This window comes from Thunnus maccoyii, chromosome 11, assembly GCF_910596095.1.
Source record: "Thunnus maccoyii chromosome 11, fThuMac1.1, whole genome shotgun sequence".
NCBI classification, from domain to species: domain Eukaryota; kingdom Metazoa; phylum Chordata; class Actinopteri; order Scombriformes; family Scombridae; genus Thunnus; species Thunnus maccoyii.
Window position 1 is genome coordinate 28889466 of NC_056543.1, and position 13391 is coordinate 28902856.

Consider the following 13391-nt stretch of genomic DNA (forward strand, 5'->3'; position numbering starts at 1 on the left):
GAGGAAAATATACAACGGCAGAACTCATAGGTAAAAGCATGCCTTTCCCAATCCATGTTTCTTGTTCAAAATGACAAAAAAATCTTTGTTACCTGCATTTTTTTTTTTTTTTTGATTCCTAAAGTTTACATTTTGGTAGTTGATAAAGATTTGCACATTTAGGAAAGAAAAATGGTGTTCTATGATGTTAATATTGATAGAAATAGAGAGAGAGAGCGTGACACCAAACTGCCAATCTCTATGATCCTCAAAGGAAAAAATGTCTTAAAAGCAAAATGCAGCGGCACAGAAAAGGCAGTATTCAAAAAAGAAACTGTTATTTATCTCAAGCTTATTGTCCGAAACTGATAATGATGAGTTTGAAGATTTAAAAAAAACAACGGCGAGAGAGAGAAAAAGTCAGTTAGGGTGTTTTTCTGCGTGTTCACTCAGTATGTTCTCACAGACTGGTTGGGACTCTGGTTAGACGTCATATCAGACGACTCCACTGTTGAGAGAATGTTAGCTGGGTAGCTGGCCCTTCCCTAACCCTGCATATAAAGCCCTGACAGGATGTTGTGTTCAAAACCCGTCGTCCCCGTGACTCCTCCAAACTCTCTCCTCTTACGTTTCATGCAGAGCATGATTTCTCTGGCTCGTCAGGGAGTGTGAACCATCTCACAATGCTCAGAACAGCAACCTGTTTTCAATGCTGTCTTAAACAAGAGAAGTGCCTTGTGTATGAATGATTCTTTTGTAAGAACAAGTTGATGTAAATGTTCATTTACCTCAAATGTTTACAAAACTGTTACTAAATAAATTTTTTGTACCATATTTTGTTGTTCTTGCTTTCACTTTTACACAATGAATGAAATTCATCGATCCCACACACATCAGTGGCAGAGCTGTAGACTTGAGTCTTGCACTGTAGTCACAAAATACATGAGTCCTGCAGACTTGACTTGACCTGAGCAAATATAATTAAAGTTTTAAGATTTAACCTGGAAAAATCCAAACAGCGATTAATAATTATGAAAGAGACAAACAGTACTTGCATTTTAGGCCTTTGGACTCGGTCTCAGCTAAAAGGAAAATGTTCAAACACCATGCCATTTCAATGGTCCTAAAAGATGTGCATCTTGACTTGCAATTTGCAAATGAAGACTCATAATTTGACTTGGACCCATTAATACCTAAAAACAGATGTGATCTGTGGTTTTCAACCCAAACATAAACGAAGGGGGCCCAGCAGTCTATAGATTTAATTCCAGCCAACAAAAGATGAACCTTTTAATATGTACTTGGGAATCAGCAACAGAATTATGGCATAGATGGGAAACAAACCCATGATCTTTGGTTTACAAGACCAGCACCATGCCACAACCATGTGGCCTTTTTTGATTTAACAACATTACATCCACACACTATAACATCTTTTCTTAACTAGAATACAGTGAAAGGCAAAACCAGAGCCCCATTTCCATGTCACTTTTAATACCTGCTCATTGGGACTGGGTTTTCTTCTAATCAATCAGAGATTGAATCGATTATTTCCAAATTGTCTTGGAGCCAACAGTCTTCCGATGGTAGCACATACACGTCTCCTTGCAGTTAAAGATGGTCTGTTTGTTTGACTTCAGAGCTGTTCTGATGTAATTTGTTGTTAATAGTGAATTTTGAGTGAAGAGTGAATTTTTGGGCTTTCACTCTTGTTGGTCAAGACTCCCATCAGTTGCATCTTCAGTTGGCAGGTAAACTTCCAGGATCTTTACCCATCCTCCATCCTCTAGTTCTGAAGAGGGAAGAGCAAGATTGTATACCAGATACAACGTGTTGTAGAATAAATAGAAATTGATAAGATCATATATTCAGCACATGAGATGCAGCTGACTACTTGCAAAGACGTAGCCGGTAAGAGTGAAAACTTGATTGAAAACCCTGCCTCAAACTGCCTTGAAACACTGGAAGACGCAGTTAAGAGTAATAAGCTCTACAATTTTTAACCAGAATATATCATATGAATTTATTTAATCATGACATTTTGAATTTAGCGAGCTGTATCAAAGATTAGAGATGTAAGTGAAGGTATGAATGGGGGTTGAACCCATGATACAAGACCAACACATTACCACTTGGCCACCATGTCCCTGAAGTACACCTAATAACTATCAGTGATATTAATTAATTAATCAATTATATTAAATATTTTTAGATATTAAATGTTATTTTATTAACTCAGTAGAGTGACAACAAATGATGTAAAACCCACTGATCAAGAATAATCCAGATATCTCATAATGTTAATAAACTTTACCCTAAACTCCTTATAAACTTGGAAATAGTAGTTTGACTAAAATGATATACTTACTTGCGTTTTCCAGGGCTTTCCACCACATCTCACAGTCTTCATCAGCTGATGGAGTTTGCTCAGTGGAGATTTTTTTTGTCAGAGATCATAAATGCTTTTCTTATGTGCTATATATTTCAGTATTTGTTTTTATTCAATTTTCTGTACTTAATTTCTATAGTTTTTTTTAAGGTCAAAATAGTTGACAAAATAGTTAACACTGTTCTACTGTGATGCTTAGGGAGAATCCATTAAGAATATTTTAGTAATTTGTCTGCTGACAGATGTAATGTGTACAGTAAGTGCTTCAAAGTACAAAACTTGACTCATATTACTTACTCTTAATTTGTGATTTAAGAATATACTCATAAAAATAGATGTACAAAAAGATGTTAATCTTTTATGAAAATGAAAATAATTTATTGTACTTACCCCATAATTATGAGTGGTTGCATTTTCTATAGTTCTTATGTTTGTTTATTGTTTATTGTTTATTTACTCAGTTATTTTCATTTATTTCCTTTTTTATCAGTGATGCATTTTTCACTTTTGTACATTCATCAGCATATTTTTCTAGTATTAGTATTGTTTTGTTTTTTGTATATTTGTTTTGCCACTTAAATAATCTGTCAACATTTTTTTTCTGGGATCATACAGTTCCTGTTCATTTGAACTGTTTGCTTCCTGTTTGCTCTTTAAGTTATATACAGCCCACATCTGCATCAGGGAAGCTTCTGAGTGTCTTTGACGTTACTCTCTTTGTAGACTCTTTGACCTCCAACCTCCCAACTGCTCAGTCCGTCACTCTGCATTCCAGTGAAGAATGTCAGAATGTGACGCTGAGCCAGAGACACACACACACACACACACACACACAGTCGGATCCACTTCATAACCACATCCAGAAATAATTAAAATAAGACGGCTGTGTCAGTCTTGCACCTAAGAGTCACATCTATCACAAACCCAGTCTGCACCATCACAAGAATTGAGCGACCATTTACAACACAGTGCAATACATGATAGGGGTGGGTGAAATTTATGGCTGCGCGGAAATTTCATTTTGATCTTTGAGCACTGTGGGCATCAACAAAGCAACAGCTAAAACACACTCAGTAGAAGAACAAACAGGGACAAGTGGACAAACTAAATGCAAGATTCTTCAAAAGGTTTTTAGGCCGACATAAAAGAATACACGGATATTGTTTGACAATTTATAGCTTACATTTTGATTTCTTTCAGAGAGTGAGATGAGATCAAGAACAATATCACTTTCTTATCTTTGCATCAGGTACAAGCTTTAGTTGGGGTGTTTTTAGCCTAACTTAGCATAAAAGCTGAAGGTACCCACACCTCTTAAACTGACTAATTTAAATTGAAGCTTGTTTATTTAACCCCTTCATGAACAGAAATGTAAAAACTAAAATTTGCTACTTCTTGACTAACTTTTACTAACAAGCTACATGTAACTCTTCCACATCCCCCAAATATCTACTAATATAGTAAAAGCTAAGTGTGTATGGGCCTAGTAATACCCCTGACATACCATTTCTTGCAGTATGGGGTACAGGGTGTGGCACTGGTCTGTGGTGGATTCTTGCATCCTTATGAAAGCACATAGGCCTAATCGTAATTATAGAAAATATAATGTTAGTGAATAAGCGTGAATTACGAGTTTAACCAAAGGTTGACATTTAATAGTACAGCTGTAGGATGTTGGATGCTAACCTAGCAAATGTATCTTTTCACATATCTTATCTGTGTAGTTGACTTGATATTTAGTTTACATTACCAGTAACTTTAAGTGGAATATATTTGCTGGGGACAATGAGTCTTAAAATGACACCTTTTTAGCTGAACTGGTTGACTGTTTACAGCAATAGATAAATGATAAAGACAGCAAAGGTTTGCTTTAAAAAAAACAACAAAACAAAACATCCTGGACACATGCTTAATTTTAGCTAACATTGCTGAGCTAAACACCTACCAGCTAACATAGGTAGCTTACTTTAGCTTCTCAAATACCTAGCTAATACCTAGCTTCTCAAATACCTAGCTAAAGAACTGTAAAATTGTGGTCTACTTACCATGGTATGCGTTCTGTTTTTTTATTTTGTTTTTTTCTGAGCAAATTACTGCAGCCTGCTCCCCACAACCTTTTCAATAATTTGCCATGACTAAGCTAACCTTGTATTGTCCTTAGTTAAAATATCATGACATAGTTTGACTTTAACTTACCTCCTTCATCACAGATGGCCAAAGATGTCAGGTAGGTAGGACAATTAACCATTTTTCTGTGACTACTGTAAAAATTATGATTCAATGTAGATTTCTCGACCCCAACAATAAAACCGCCTTTCTGTCCATAACTCAATTTTGAATGAACTTTTGCTATCTTGGCAGTATCCATTGATTAAATCATGCTAACGGGTTAGCACAGAGTTTGCTATCAGTTGACACAGTATGCTAAGATGTTAATGTCAAACACAGGCAAAAATAAATTACCATGTAGACTATGGATATTTTTTTGTCTCTACTAGCTTAAATTGATCTTCCTAAGCTTGGTGTATTCATTTAAACCTGTATTACTACACTTTTGTACAATAGGGGACAAAAAACATCAAATAAGCAGACACCTAAAAAGCTACCCCCTATATCGCTGGCTTACAAAGTCATTATGAAAAACGTAAGTAAACTGTTACACACATCCAGCAGACATGGAGATACTTCATTTGGTGTTTCTATCCACCTGATAAATTGACTTTCAGCTCTGGTTTGGTCTCCACCAACCACTGAGAAAAATATTGGGGAGTTCAAATCCAGAAATCCTGTTGGGCAGGTTGTGTGCAGTCAGTTCATCAAAGCTTTGTTGGCTGCTTATCAGGGGTTAAAGAGAGCCGCTTAGATTGAACTATACAGGAAATTTCTGAGCTGTAAACCAAAACAATGAGCTAAAAGACTCTAAAAAACTTAGAAGAGCAGCAGAGTTGGGTGAGTTAGTCTCCATGATTGTTGCACCACATAGTCATTTAATTAAATGTCATGTCAATGAATATCATGAAAAATATTGACAGAGGTAGGTTCAAGTTTGGGTCTTTTTGAATCTCTGTTGAAATCCAGAATTGCCCTTCACTGACAATCAAAGGATCATTCCAGGAATATATTTGGTGTCTTTTGCCAACTATATTTTTGTGGGCAATCATTATTCCATCACACAGATCCAGTATGTTTTTATCATTTAAACAATATATTAGTCTCACATTTAATGTCTTTCTTTCTTTATCCTTCACTGATCCTTCTGTAAAAAAAAGAAAAACTACCCAGAAGAATATAATACCCAATAGTTTAGATAATGAGCTAAATAGTTGAAAAAGGAAAAAAAACAGTGTAAGGATTTGGAAGCATTACTTAGCACAGGATATTTGGCATTGATTCCAACAACAGAGTACAGTACATGAGTGCTGAGCTCTTGGGTCCAGTGGCTGAGGAGTGATGGGAGATAGTTGATCTGTTGGCACGACTGACTGGAGGCCTCAGTCTGTCACTCACTCAGTGGCTTATTTCCACTGCAGGGACAAACAGTGCTCAGTGCTTTTCAGGGACAGTTTCTTCCCAAATCAATGCAGAAGCAACAGTAATACAGTAACAAATACAGCAGCATTTCTTTGAGCCACACTTTTCAGATTGCTTTTGCCAAAGGATCCATTGGTTAGATTTCAGTGGTGATACAGATCTGATATTTGGGCCATTTATTATTTCCCTGCATTGTGGACCCCAGGTGGTATAGCACCAATTAAATCATACTTTCACAGCATGAATGTGTTTTCTGACAGTTCCATTATATATGCAGTACCAGTCAAAAGATCACCACTGTAATTATATTTCTGAGACCTGAAAAAATAGTTGAGAGAACAACAAACATTGGAAGCTACCATCAGTTGGAATGTTTAAAAGTAAAGCTTTTCTTTTCAGTCCTCCTCCTGATGGTAGGTCCTGGGCATCTGAACTTGATGCTTTGGGAGGGCAACACACTGGTCAGGTTAGAAAGCTTGCTGCTGGTGAGGTCAAAAGTTCAGAGGTCACACAGTGGTGCACACCCATCACTACTAGTAGTTAATAGTCTGCAAATCTGCTGTATGTAAATTAATCTAATCAAAATATATTTTTCAATCAAATGATTAAACCACCACATTTCACCTCATGCAATTCATTAGACAATTAAGCAATGCATTAGACTTATTTAAACATTTGACTATAATTGTAATGTTGCTTTCATGTCCAGGAGGGAGAGTTCAGCGCCTAGGGCATCGAGTTTAACAACATTACATTCACATGTTGGTCTTTTTTATTAAGTTTTAACCTGAAATACAAAACACTATAATATTTTAGAAACAGATGCTTTGGAGTTTGGAGTTAAAAATTTCTATCTGCACTGACTGCAGTTTGGATATCTCAGAGGTTGAAGCCCTCTGATTCCATATACTAAAGCTGGAATAACATTTTCTACTGTTATGTTTTATCACTGAAAATACAAAAGAAAAATAACAACATAACATGTTGACCTTTTTAGAAATGAAAGACATTAAGCTCAATACATGTTCAGTGGTGGTTTTTATACATATTGAAGTCCCCTGGCCCCTGTGAAGCCCCACTTGGCCCTGTGGTGGAAAAGCAACTACTACAGAAAGAGAGCGTCTGCCACCAAGTCACCAGTCTACAGCTCAGAGCAGACAGGAGGCTATATTTAGCCTTTAATCACCTAACAAATTCACACTCAGCCCACAGCACAAATACCTCAGCCCCTCTTTATGTATTTCAGGAGTGTGATGAATTTGTTTCTGGGAGGCCTGACCGCTGGCTCATGGAAAAATGTTGGTTTGTTTGACAGAGACATTTCTAGTTTGGAACCAGACTGTTAAACTTCTGACTGATTTTCAAAATTACTCCTCAGAAAAAAAGTGAGGTGAGCTGTTGAAAACCAAACTTTCTGAGGAAAGAATGCTTTGACTGTATTTTGTAAAGAGAAGTTGAGGTTTTCCTTTCATCTGAGTCCAGTGCCATAGCAGGATCTTATAAACACTGAGGTGAGTCCACATCCTCCCAAAGCAACACCAAACAACCCCTAGAATGTTTGAGGTACCAAAAGTGACATTTTCTGTAATTTTTCACATTTGATTTATTAATCGACAGTTTGATTATATTTTCTGGAAATTATTTCCCCTGTATGACAATCATGATCATGACAAAGCCTTCTTCACACTTCCAGGAGAACATTTCTGGTGGAGAAACGTAAAATCCCTTCATTCCATTGGTAGAAACAGTCCAATTTAAACATGTTGGAGAAAAAAAATGGATGGAATCAGCCTATAATGTTAACTCCTTCTTAGGTCATTAAATCCTCCCACATTTCCAGAAACACCACTGAGGTCATGGCCTTACTATCCACAAAGATACAGTACAGCCCTGCCTGAGCTCTCTTGGATCCAGCATCTATTGGTTGCTGGAGAAAATGAGTCCATTTCAGTGATGCTGTTTCAGCAGCAACTGGTCAGAAACGGGTGAACATCTTTCTGGCCCTGATCTAGTCAGTTAGGCCTGATACATTTTGAATGTACTTCACTTAAAGGGACATTCTTACATACTTTTTCTCGTTGTTTTTTTACTATAAATGATGTAATGTTGCAGCATTTGTACAGTGTGCAGTCATGTGGGGCGGCTTGTTTTGACTGTCAGTGCATGGGAAGAGGGAGGGGCCGCAGGTGGGTTGAGGGGGTGGAGGGGTTTAGGGGAGAGAGAGTGAGCACTATGAGAGAATAATGTGAGGCCAGGTCAGCTCTGCGGGGACACCTACAGGTCAGGCGAGGGTATGGACACAGTGCCCATAATGCACCCGTCTGACTTTATTCCAGTGCTAAATGCACCAGGGTACATTCATCATGACTGTTTGTGAAGTTTCTGAGGAAATATCTCAATTCCTGAAACTGAAAATATCTAAAAGTGCAGAATGTTTTGATCATGTCCGTCCGTCTTTCGCTCCAGCAGTCAGCTAAACAACAAATGAATCTTTACACAAATGTAAAAGTGGCAGGATGAGAGCAGCAGCATCTCCTCACTTTGGACTTAAACTGCAACAACTTTCGTGGCCTGTCAGGCACACATAAATCAGCTTCAGTTTCATCCTGGGATCTCTTTTACCCCTTAACATGAACAGGGGTCAGCAGGGCAGGAAAACTATCTTAAGTTGACATTCCAGGCAATTTATTTAGGGATGTTGTAAACGACTGTCGAGTGGAACCCCACTATGTGAGGATGCGACTGATGTCTTCTCACCATGTTGTTGCTGATGCTCTGGTTTCTGCAATAGTTAAGGAGCTTCCATTGGAAGTCATTCATGCTCTGTTGATGTATTACTTGTGTACTTATTTTCTGTTAAATACTGTTCTAAGCATGTAATGTTTTTGAGCACCATCAGATTCCCGTGCACCTCTTGTTGTGTAGCTTTTGAAAGTTCTTGAAAATATAATATTTCTCTTGAATGATATGTACATCCCACGTTACTTGGAAACACCTGTACTCTTGGTTTTCAGCTGATAAAGTTCATTCATCATCTTCTGATGATGATGCTGCTGTATATGTGCAGGTACTGAAAACGGTCTACAGACTGAAACTTCGTACCTGAAAACAGTGAGTACAAGTAACCTCCAGTTAGGGATTTCTGGTTCCTTCTCATGGTAATAGCTAAAAATTGGTAACTGTTCTTCAGTTCTTTCTGGGTAAAATACTTGCTGAATACTTGTTTTTCAGCTTCACCACCAAGCATTGCAATGTTTTTCTCATTCTAACATGGGAACATATCAGCCCTCAATTAGGAAAACCACCACCGGATGTTTTCACTTGACAGTGATGATATACTCTGTGAATCCCTTTAGTTTTTTGAAGCCAAAGGTCACAATTACAGTTCACATCAACAATATACCCATAAGAGCTATTAAACTATTTAATATCAACTTGTGGATAAACTATTGCGTTTGAGATGATATGGAGAGGAGAGAAATAGCTGTGGTTAAAGATATGGGAGAAGGGAATGTCATCCTGGCTTCAAAGGGGAACTGTGTGTGAGTGTGTGTGTGTGTGTGTGTGTGTGTGTGTGTGTGTGTGTGTGTGTGTGTGTGTGTGTGTGTGTGTGTGCGCGCGTGTGTGTCTGTGCGTGTGTGTATGTGCGTGCATGTCCTGCCGGAGGGACGGCTGATGTGTTGGCCAGTGGGTGTTTTGGAAAAAGATGAGTTTGGTGACTCTGTGCTGAAGGGACTGCTGCACTCGCTGCTTCGCTATGGCTCACCAAATAGGGTCAAGCCATCCTAAATTTAACCTAATGCAAGCCCCTCACTCCCCCTCACCACCAGTCAGAGCCAAGGTTACACTGTTCTGTATCTGTAGGTGTGAGACGCTTGTTGTCCATCAAATGTAATCCAGATACTGTCATCCTCAGTTTGGAAGAAGCCAAAACTTCTGCAAAATGCAATAAACAAGCATCAGAGGACATTTGTGGTGCATAATGAGAGATGAGTACAAGCAAAAGTATCCAAAAAAGATGGATGGAAGAAAAATTGGGGAGGATATTTGTTACACTTTAACCCACGTCCCAGCTAAACTGTTTCCCGTCCTTCGGCCGGTCCTGCACCATGTGTTGAGGCACACAACCTGAGAAATGCAGTTGTCATCCATTCCTGCCCTCTTGTCCTCTATGCAGCTGTACACTGCATCTACACACACACACACATCGACACACACACAGCGGCTCTCCCCTCCCAGTCACTGTTGTTTTATCATTAAATGGCGACATTAGTTCATATCATGTGATTTGAAGAGGATTCATTGCACATTAGAGGCCCTAATCGCCACCTATAGTCTACCCTCCGGGCCTCGCCCACATGACCCTGCTGAGCGCAGCGCTTTCTTTATGCCCCCTGAAAGAGCTGGGGATTGAGCCCAAACAAAAAAAACCCCACGAGGGTGAAAAAATGTTTTTACACCCACCCCGCTCCCTCGCAGGCCTGGCTGTGTGGGCGCACAGGGCTGTTTTAGCTTTAGATCAATGGGACAAGTTACTGGAGTCTGGCCAACTCTGACAGATAGCACAGAAAGAAAAAAGCTTGCCTCTTCAAAAAATTGGGTTTTGTCACCGTGTTTTGTACCTCCACCCGTCCACGTCCCCCCAAAAAAATGTGAAGTGAAATGGGGGAATGTTTTTCCTTAAAGCTTCCAAAAGATTTGAGTTTTCATGCTTTGCTTCTTCTGTGTGGAGGGTGAGAGGGTGAGGCTGGGGGTGGGGAGGAGGTGGTGGTGGGGGGGGGTGTGTGCACAGGCTTATGGGAGGAGAGGGGAGGCCGCCTTACGTCAGCCGGCTGCAGACAAACCTCTTGTCAGACGTAGGTCCTGACACGGAAGCTCAACAAAGCAACGGCTCGTCCTGCGGCTAATGATGGGTGTTACAGTTCAACAACACGTCTGGCGGTGCTGATGATGATGATGATGGTGCTGATAAACCAAGAGCTCAGGAATGCTCTGCTGGTCACCAGGGAGCGGTTCACCGCGAGGCTATAGCGCCCCCCATCGGAGGAAACAGAACAGTGATCTTTTTCACTTCGACACAAAGACAGAAACAGCCTCGTCTCTGGACATTCTCATCTTCATTAAAGGATGAGGCTGGTGATATTAAAAACTAAGCCGTGTTGTTGCATTGGCTGACATGTTGCTTCATCACCATGAACACACTGTAGTTTATTTACCACATACAGTACCAGTTAAAAGTTTGGACACACCTACTCATTCAAGGGTTTTTCTGTATTTTTACTATTATCTACATTGTAGAACAATACTGAAGACATCAAGACTATGAAATAACATATAGAATCATGTAGGCTAGTAAACAGTACAGTGTTAAACTAACCTAAACATCTTTCATATTTCAGATTCCTCAAAGTAGCCACCTTTTTCTTTGATGACAGCTTTGCACACAATTGGTAATATCTTAACCAGCTTCATGACGTTGTCATCAGGAATTGCTTTTCCAGCAGTTCCCACATATGCTGAGCACTTGTTGGCTCTTTTCCGTCACTCTGCAGCCCAACTCATCCCAAACCTTCTCAATTGGGTTTAGGTGGGGTGATTGTGGAGGCCAGATCATGAGATGTAACACTCCATCGCTCTGCTTCTTGGTCAGATAGCCTTGAGGTGTGTTGAAAAACAAAATGATGGTCCTACTAAGCACAAAGCAGATGTGATGGTGTGTCGCTGCCTTGAATTCTGAATAAATTGCCAATAGTGTCACCAGCAAAGCCCCCTCACACCATCACACCTCCTCTTTCCACTGGTCTAATGTCCATTCCTGGTGTTTCTTGGCCCAAGCAATTCTCTCCTTCTTGTTGGTCTCCCTCAGCAGTGTTTTCTTTGAAGCAATTCTACACGGCACACCTGTCATCAAAGCAAAAGGTGACTACTTTGAGGAATCTAAAATATGAAACACATTTTGGTATGTTTAACACTTTTTTGTTTAGTACATAATTCCATATGTGTTATGTCATAGTTTTGATGTCTTCAGTATTGTTCTACAATGTAGAAAATGGTAAAAATGTTTAAAAAATGAATGAATGAATGAGGTGTGGCCAAACTTTTGACTGCTACTTTACATCATCCTGCTGCCAGAAATACTCACTAGAACACCAAATGTGTATTATTATGTATTAGTTTAACTAGATCTGTGTGCGTACGTGTGTGTGTGTGTGTGTGTGTGTATGATGGCTGCCTGTGTCTATGTCCTAACCAAATTTTTACTGTTTTTTCACTCTGTAAATCACTTTTAGTTGCTTTTGTATGATACTGTGCTCTACATATAAACTTGTCTTGACTTTCTATGGTTTGGTGAAACTACAGTGCACATCTGTTTTAGTTTTGTTTCTAGTTTTTAGCCTTTTTTTAAAAAAAAAAAAGAAAGAAAGAAAGAAACTACATTATATACAGTACTGTACAAAGGGAGGATGCTTTCAAAAATAATGCCATCAATACATTTATTTATCAGTTAACTTACAAGAGAACATACAAAGTTGAGTAAACAGCAGAAACCTAAAGTAAATCAATATTCGTGTGAGCAGCTTTGTCTTTAAAACAGCAGCAGTTCTCCTCGTTACACCTACACAGTTTTTCAGGTACTTGGCAGGTCGGTTGTTCTGCATCTTGGAGAAGTTGTCACAGTTCTTCTGTGGATTTCGGCGTCTGAACTGCTTGTGTCTCTTCATGTGATCCCAGACTGACTCCATGATGTTGAGATCAGGACTCTGTGGAGCCAAATCATCTGTTGCACGACTCCTTGTTCTTCTTGGTGATGATAATAGTTCTTTATGACTCTGGCTGGATGTTTGGAGTCGTCATCCTGCAGAATAAATTTGGCATCGATCAGACGCCTCCCTGATAGTGTTGCATGATGGATAAGAGTCTAAACATCTAAAGTGCCTAAACTTTTGCACAGTACTGTATTTATGATCCACTTTTAAAGATTGACGTCCTCAGTAGGAACTACTGGGCTTTCACAGGCCATCATAGAGTCACTGTGACATTTTGACCCTTTTCTCAAAAGACACATCACAGTTCCCCATTTTGATCTTGCTGATGTTGGTCAATTTTAATTTTCTAGTCTACAGTGTCTACATTGTATTTAAATGTTCATTTTACTGTGTGGACTTCTGGGATTGGTTCAAAGTCCCCTTGGACTCTCCAGACCTCACTTTGACAACCACATAATAATAATCATTGGGTTAAAAAACACATTTAGAGGCAACTTAATAAACTACATACACTCATGCTCCTATCCAGTCCCTGTATGGTGAGGTGACACATTCCGCACCTCTTTAACCTTTCCAACACCACTTCCTGTCTCATGACCCCAAGCTTCATCTCCCTGGTTGTTGCACTGACCCTGTGGTGTCGATAACACTCCCTGCCTCGGTGTCACATCTGCCTGGCACCTTGTAAAAATGGGACATGATAGCGAGGAAGGTCAGAACACAGT